The sequence below is a fragment of the Anguilla rostrata genome, chromosome 6 (assembly GCF_018555375.3).
Source record: "Anguilla rostrata isolate EN2019 chromosome 6, ASM1855537v3, whole genome shotgun sequence".
NCBI lineage: Eukaryota > Metazoa > Chordata > Actinopteri > Anguilliformes > Anguillidae > Anguilla > Anguilla rostrata.
Window position 1 is genome coordinate 27157339 of NC_057938.1, and position 6793 is coordinate 27164131.

The 6793-nt window shown below is 39.9% G+C and overlaps 1 pseudogene; it reads right to left on the bottom strand.

The window, feature by feature from the left end:
- Nucleotides 1–4413: 4413 nt before the first annotated feature.
- LOC135256952 (general transcription factor II-I repeat domain-containing protein 2-like) lies at nucleotides 4414–6466 on the bottom strand (annotated as a pseudogene).
- Nucleotides 6467–6793: the final 327 nt, after the last annotated feature.

The window sequence follows — 6793 nt, forward strand, 5'->3', positions numbered from 1 at the left end:
TGCAAGCGCTGGGCGACTTCCAACATATTTGCTGGCACAGAAAAAATAGCCCCCGGAGGATAACAAGGACTTTTTTGTACATAACTAGGTACAGGGTGTTACCGATATTTTGCCTATTAGGATGGCAGGTATGCCATCCAGCCAAGTTATGCCTTGGCAGGGCATTTTTATATACGTAATAAATGTTTACATTTTGCCTTCTATCCCCTGACCCTGATTGAGAATAAGTACTCTCATTCTACTGGGGTATAACCAATTAATGTTAAAACACATTTAGCTACCTTCGTAATCGTACATATATGACAAAACAGAATTTAAAGCCCTTTCTAATTACTTTTTCTTGTAAATCGGGTTAATCGGTAAACCTCGTTCACAGTTAATTTGGGCAAATGAAAACAGGTGCCTCTGCCATCTCTTTTCCATTAACTTCGCTGGCTTCCGCTTCGACTGGAAGTAAGCAAGCCTGTTTGGCTGAATGTGGAAGTTGTGCATATAGCCTATTAGGCCTCTTGTTAGTCTTGAGAAACAATCAGTGACCTTTTTCAGCAACAGTTCAGTATGGGAGTGGCAGGAATTTTTCTCTTCTGAGGTACACATTTAACAAACAAGATGCAGATAGCTAGCTATAGCTAACATTAGGAAACAAACATTTGACAGTATTCTTCATTCTGCTCATTTACAATGGTGACGGTAGAGAAGACACAATCAAGCTCCAAAAAATTCCAGGAAGAGCTACACAAAGCAGTTGACTTTCATCAAGCAAATAAGTTTTATGCGTACTGTGAGTATTTAAGTTGTGACATATGCACAAATTGTATTTATGCTAATACCGAAGATTTTCCCCAATGCAGTGCTGGCACCAGTGGCAATAATTCACCAGGTGAACCATCAGTAGTGGAACGAATGTAACCATGTGTTTGATATAAGCAGATATTAAAATGAATCTATAATAGGAAGAACAATATTCATGTATTGTCTCAGCTTGCTGAATATTCCAACTAATTTCATTCACAATCCTGTTTTGATTGTCATGGCAAAACAGTAAAAAGATTACAATAGCAGAGTGTGCACAGATGCTGGTAATATATTTCTCACAAATGGGGCTTGATCATCCCATTTAATCCCGCTGTGATTCTGTGATGGATGAAAACTGTTAATATATCAGGCAGTGGTGTAAAATGTAAGAATGTGACAGGACTGTTCATTGAGGTGTGCTCGCATGTTTCTGATTCTTTTGCAGAAATGGAATGTGAGCCAAACCAAAATCCGTGTGATATCTACACTGCTGTTCATCCTTTTTGGGTGCCTGTTGTTTGTAAGCCTTCCAGCAGTTATCTTCAAACACATAGAGGGATGGAGTGCACTGGAGTCCATTTATTTTGTTGTAATCACCTTAACAACAATTGGATTTGGTGATTTTGTCGCAGGTAAGAATGGGTTTTATTTTTTAGGTTTGAAATGCAGTACTGTTTTGTTTTGTTTCGTTTTGATGCCTTAATCTACAGCTACTTTTGCAAAACTGTTTTTCTACTTCTAGGAGGGTCAGAAATTGAGTACCTGGACTATTATAAGCCTGTGGTGTGGTTCTGGATCCTGGTTGGTCTGGCTTACTTTGCCGCTGTGCTCAGTATGATAGGAGACTGGTTTCGGGTCATATCAAAGAAAACAAAAGAGGAGGTATGTTTTCATCTTATAAACAAATAAAGCAATTGTGTTAACACTGTAACTATGGGTCTGGAGAAACTTCCATGGCAACATTGTCAATCAATCTTAGTGACTGCTTTAAATCGATTGCAGAAAACTGAATAGCTGAATTTAATTTGAGTTGCTTACTATACTTAACATCTACACATTTCATGGCTCAAAATCCAAAATAATAGATAATATAATAAGATAATAAATAATTGAAATATAAGCATATTTTTGTGAGAAAATTAACCTATGAGAGAATGTACAGTAAGTAGATTTTTTGTATCAATACTACATTGCTGTATACTGTTTTGTCACTGCTACCAAACCATACAGATATTGTAGGCAAAAATTACAAGCACATTACTGTGCCAATGCCCACGTAATAGGCATTATTAACCTGTCTGCTATCTGTGCTATGGAACAATATGCACAGACTGTGCCCTACTTCCCACAGCAAAAGATGGCAAGCAAAAGTGTCTAGACATAGTTGGCAGTCTGTGTGGATCCGGTCCAGAATGTGATCTGACACTTTTTGCCTGTATTGAGAAATACATTTCTGAGGTATATGGAGGACTCTGTTTAATTGCAACATGAATTTTGTTTGGTTCTGCAATTCCAGCACATCAGATGTAAGATTTTGTCAAATGCATATTATTACGAGTGCATAATAATAATAACAATCAAAATGAAACGGTCAATTATCATGTTCTATTCCCATGTAAAGTAAGGAGATTCAAATAAGTCACAGCTTTAACAGATAAAATCAAGAGATTAAGAAACCACTTGTTTTCTAATTATGTACAGTGCTGTGAAAAAATATTTGTTTCCTTCCTGATTTACTCTGTTATTGCATATTTATCACACTAAATGGTTTCAGGTCTTTGGACAAAATGTAATATTAGACAAAGGGAAACTAGAGTAAACACAAAACACATTTTTTAAATATTATTTTATTTATTTACCATATTATGCCATAATCGTAGGAAATTCCAGAAGAGAGGAGAAAAAAAGTTATAATCTATCAGTCTGGAAATATATTAGTCTGGAAAGGGTTTTAAAGTCGTGTCTAATGGTATGAATCCACTTTTTTCTCCTAATTGGCTTGGTGTTTACTCATGAGAGGACATAAAACCTAAAACCGGTATTATTGGCTTTGTTATTTCTACAGCCCACCACACAACTTTTAGCATTTTCATAATCTTGTAAATCTTATAAAGTATGACATTGTTTTCCCCCATCGTGGGGGCATGGCCTTTTCTTGCTCAGTCTCTGTGACTATAACTGACCCCGTCCCTTCCCTGGTGACTGACAGGCTGAGTCGTTCAGTAATAAATACACAATGACATAAATACAAGTGGAAATAAATATGCCTTGCAATAAATACATGTAGCAGTAAATATGCACTGAAATTAATAAAAGAGCCAACGTGAAAACAAATAAAAATGTTGTGCAATAAATAAGAAATTATTTAAATAATTTAATAGATATTTATTTTTTAATATATTAATCTATTTAATAATCTATTGCTTATTTAGTTAATTATCAATTTATTTATTAAATTTTCTCATATTTGGACTTCCATACGTGGCGTGTATTTCAGTCAAAAGGTGTTCTTTTGGAGACCTTCTGTGCAAAAAAACCTATTCATAATGGTTTCTATATCACACACTAACAATCAAACTGCTTGGTTTCCCCTTGCTGTGCCCTCTGACCTACTTGTGCCAAACTGTCAGGGGAAGGGGATGGAGGGAGAACCAGTTGTAAGTACCCCTGTAATTTGCATATACAAACAGTGGCAGTGTGAAATGAGGCAAAGCGTCAGGCAGTACCAAAACAGTGACACTAATTTTTACATATAGGTGCTCATTCTTGAAGCACAATATTTACTAAATATACTACAACAACTAATAAATAAATAAATAAATAAATAATAAGCCAGCCCATTCTCAGCACTCCTAGTTATCAAAACTTACAATGGAATTTCACAGGAAAGTGTGAAGTGATGCAGCTGAAGTCTTTGACCAACTGAAACTTGTATTTTGCTATCCCATGCATGCACACACATGCAAACTCACACACACACACACACACAAACACACACACGCACACACACGTGAAGGGGTCACTGAATGGTTTGAATAAATGCAAATTTTAGAGTTCAGTGGTGCAAAAACCATAGGCACTGGTCTACAGGGATGTGTATAAAGTTATATGGTTAGATGAGTCATTCTTCACCATATACTCGACCAGTGGGTGAATGCATGTGTGGCGTACACCAAGAGAATGGTAAAGGGGTGAATGCTTGACCCCTACAGAACGGGGGTACGCCTGTGTTATGCTGTGAGAGGCATTTTCCTTGCATGGTTTGGGTCCACTTGTCCCCTTAGAGCAGGGGTGTCAAACTCAAATACACAGTGGGCCGAAATTCAAAAATTGCTACTAGTCTAGGGCCGGACGGGTTCAATGTTTATTGAAAACTTATTGAAATGACCTTATTGCACATATTGAACCTGGAACTAACAAGGCCTATAGATCATTACCTATAAAACAACATTAATTATGAAATAAATGAAATAAAAATTTAAATAATAAATAAAATCAGTTTTATTAATTTCGTATGGCTCTATCTGAAGTTTTTCCAGAGTAATTTCAAGTGAAACATTTTCTACAGGCAAACAACAGCCAAAAGTAATTTACTTGAAAGAAAAATCAAATGTCCTGTAGTAGCAAGAGAAAAAAAAATGCAAAAATGAAACTGCATTAAAAACTGAAAATGCGTCAAAGCACCGTTTGCTGCTCTGTGATGCTCACTTGTCTGAGCCAGATGCTTGGTGTCTCATCTTGGATAAAAGTTCATCAATGTCTGGGGTCAGGCTCTGAGCTGAAGAAATCCTCAGGGTTGAGTGAAGGTGTTCATCAGTAAGACGACTCCTGTGTGAATTTTTGTTTATCTTCATCAAAGAGAACAGTTGTTCACACAAGTATGTGCTGCCAAACATAGAGGGCGTTTTAGCAGCCTGGGAGCGCAGCTGGGGCATTGTGTCGTGGATGAAACGTGGAAACTCTGCAGCGCCCATAGACTCATATTTTGCCTTCAGTGTGTCACTACATTGGAGCTCAATCAGCTCCATTTGGAGGTTTGATGGTGCGCTTTCCACGTCAACTGCAAATGGATTACTGAGCAGTTCAAACCTGCTTTTTTTGGCTTCGAAATCGGCAAATCGCCGTGTGAAGTCGGCACCAAGTATGCCGAGTTTTTCAGCAAACTGTGTAGTTGGGAAAACGGTGGAAGCGACCTGCTCTTTCATTGTTTGGCAGCACGGAAAATGGCTCAAGTTTTCCTGCAGCATCTGCATCTCCCACAGGCGCAGCTTGGTTTTAAAAGCCTTCACTGTAGCGTACATGTCAGTGATGACACGGCCCCGCCCCTGAACCTGCAGGTTGAGCGCATTCAGGTGGCTCGTGATGTCACACAGAAACGCCACTTCACACAGAAACTTTTTATTTCGGAGCTCTGTTGCGTCTTTCCCTTTGCTTTCCAAGAACTCACAGATCTCCTCACGCAACTCAAAAAATCGTTCTAGCACCTTTCTCTGGCTTAGCCATCGCACCTCTGTGTGATAGGGCAAGTCACCATATTCTGAACTTAACTCCTCCAGAAAAGACTTGAACTGGCGGTGATTTAAACCTTTGACTCTGATAAAGTTAACCGCTCGTGTTATGACGCTCATCACATGTTCCATTTTCAAGGCTTTGCCACACAACGATTCCTGGTGTATGATGCTGTGATAAGCTGTCAGCTCACTTGTAACGTTTTCCTCCCGCATCTTTTCTCGGATTCTCCCCACCAATCCACTCTTTTGACCGCACATCGCAGGCGCTCCATCTGTTGTCAGTCCCACAAGTTTATCCCACAGCAGTCCCATTTTATCTACACAACTGGACACCTCTTCAAAGAGATCTTTCCCCGTAGTTGTGCCATGCATTGAGTGTAATCCCAAAAACTCTTCTGTTACGCACAGGCTTGAGTCCACTCCACGGATGAAAATTGACAGCTGGGCAGTATCAGAAGTGTCGGTGCTCTCATCCAAAGCAAGGGAGTATGCGATTAAATTTTTTCCCTTTCTCACAAGCTGTTGTTGGAGATTAGCAGCAAGCTGACGCACACGGTCAGCAACGGTGTTTCGGCTCAGGCTCACATTTGAAAATGCTTGCCTTTTTTCTGGGCACACGGCGTCACAAACTTTAATCATGCAGTTTTTGACAAATTCCCCCTCGGTAAAGGGCCGGGCTGATTTTGCAACCTCTGCTGCCACAATAAAACTGGCCTTAACAGCAGCCTCGCTTTGTGATTTGGCTTTTGTGAACATAGCCTGCTGTGACACCAGACTTCTTTTAAACTTTTCTACCTTCTGCAGCTTTTGTGTCGTGTCCAGATGCTTGTATCTGTCGTGGTGCTTCGTTTCATAGTGTCTTCTTATGTTGTATTCTTTCATTACAGCCACACTGTCTCCGCACAGAAGACACACAGCTTTGCCCTTTACATCCGCGAACATATACTCTGCCTCCCACCTGTCTTGAAAACCCGTTTTCAAAGTCCACCTTTCGTTTAGCCATTTTTTGGGGAGAGGGATGTTGAAAGTTGACACAGGTGGTGTGTAACACCGTAAGATTGCTGATGAACGAGTGAGGGGCACGTTCGCGGGCCCGTGATTGACGTGCCGACACACGGGCAGTGCATTGTGTGACTTGTAGTATTATGGTTATGCGTGCGATATACCGCGGGCCAGCTCTAATAGTAAATAGATTTTATCATGCGGGCCAAAGATAATTCATTCACGGGCCGGATGTGGCCCGCGGGCCTTGGGTTTGACACATATGCCTTAGAGGGAAGGGTCACTATTCTGAGTGATCACCTTTATCCTATGATGAAACATTTCTAACCTGATGGGAGTGGTTTCTTCCTGGATGACAATGCCCCCATGTCCTGGGCATGATAGGTCACTGAATGATTTGATGAGTATGAAAATGATGTGTATCATATGCTATGGCCTTTGCAGTCACCAAAACTCAACCCAATTGAACACCTATGGGACATTTT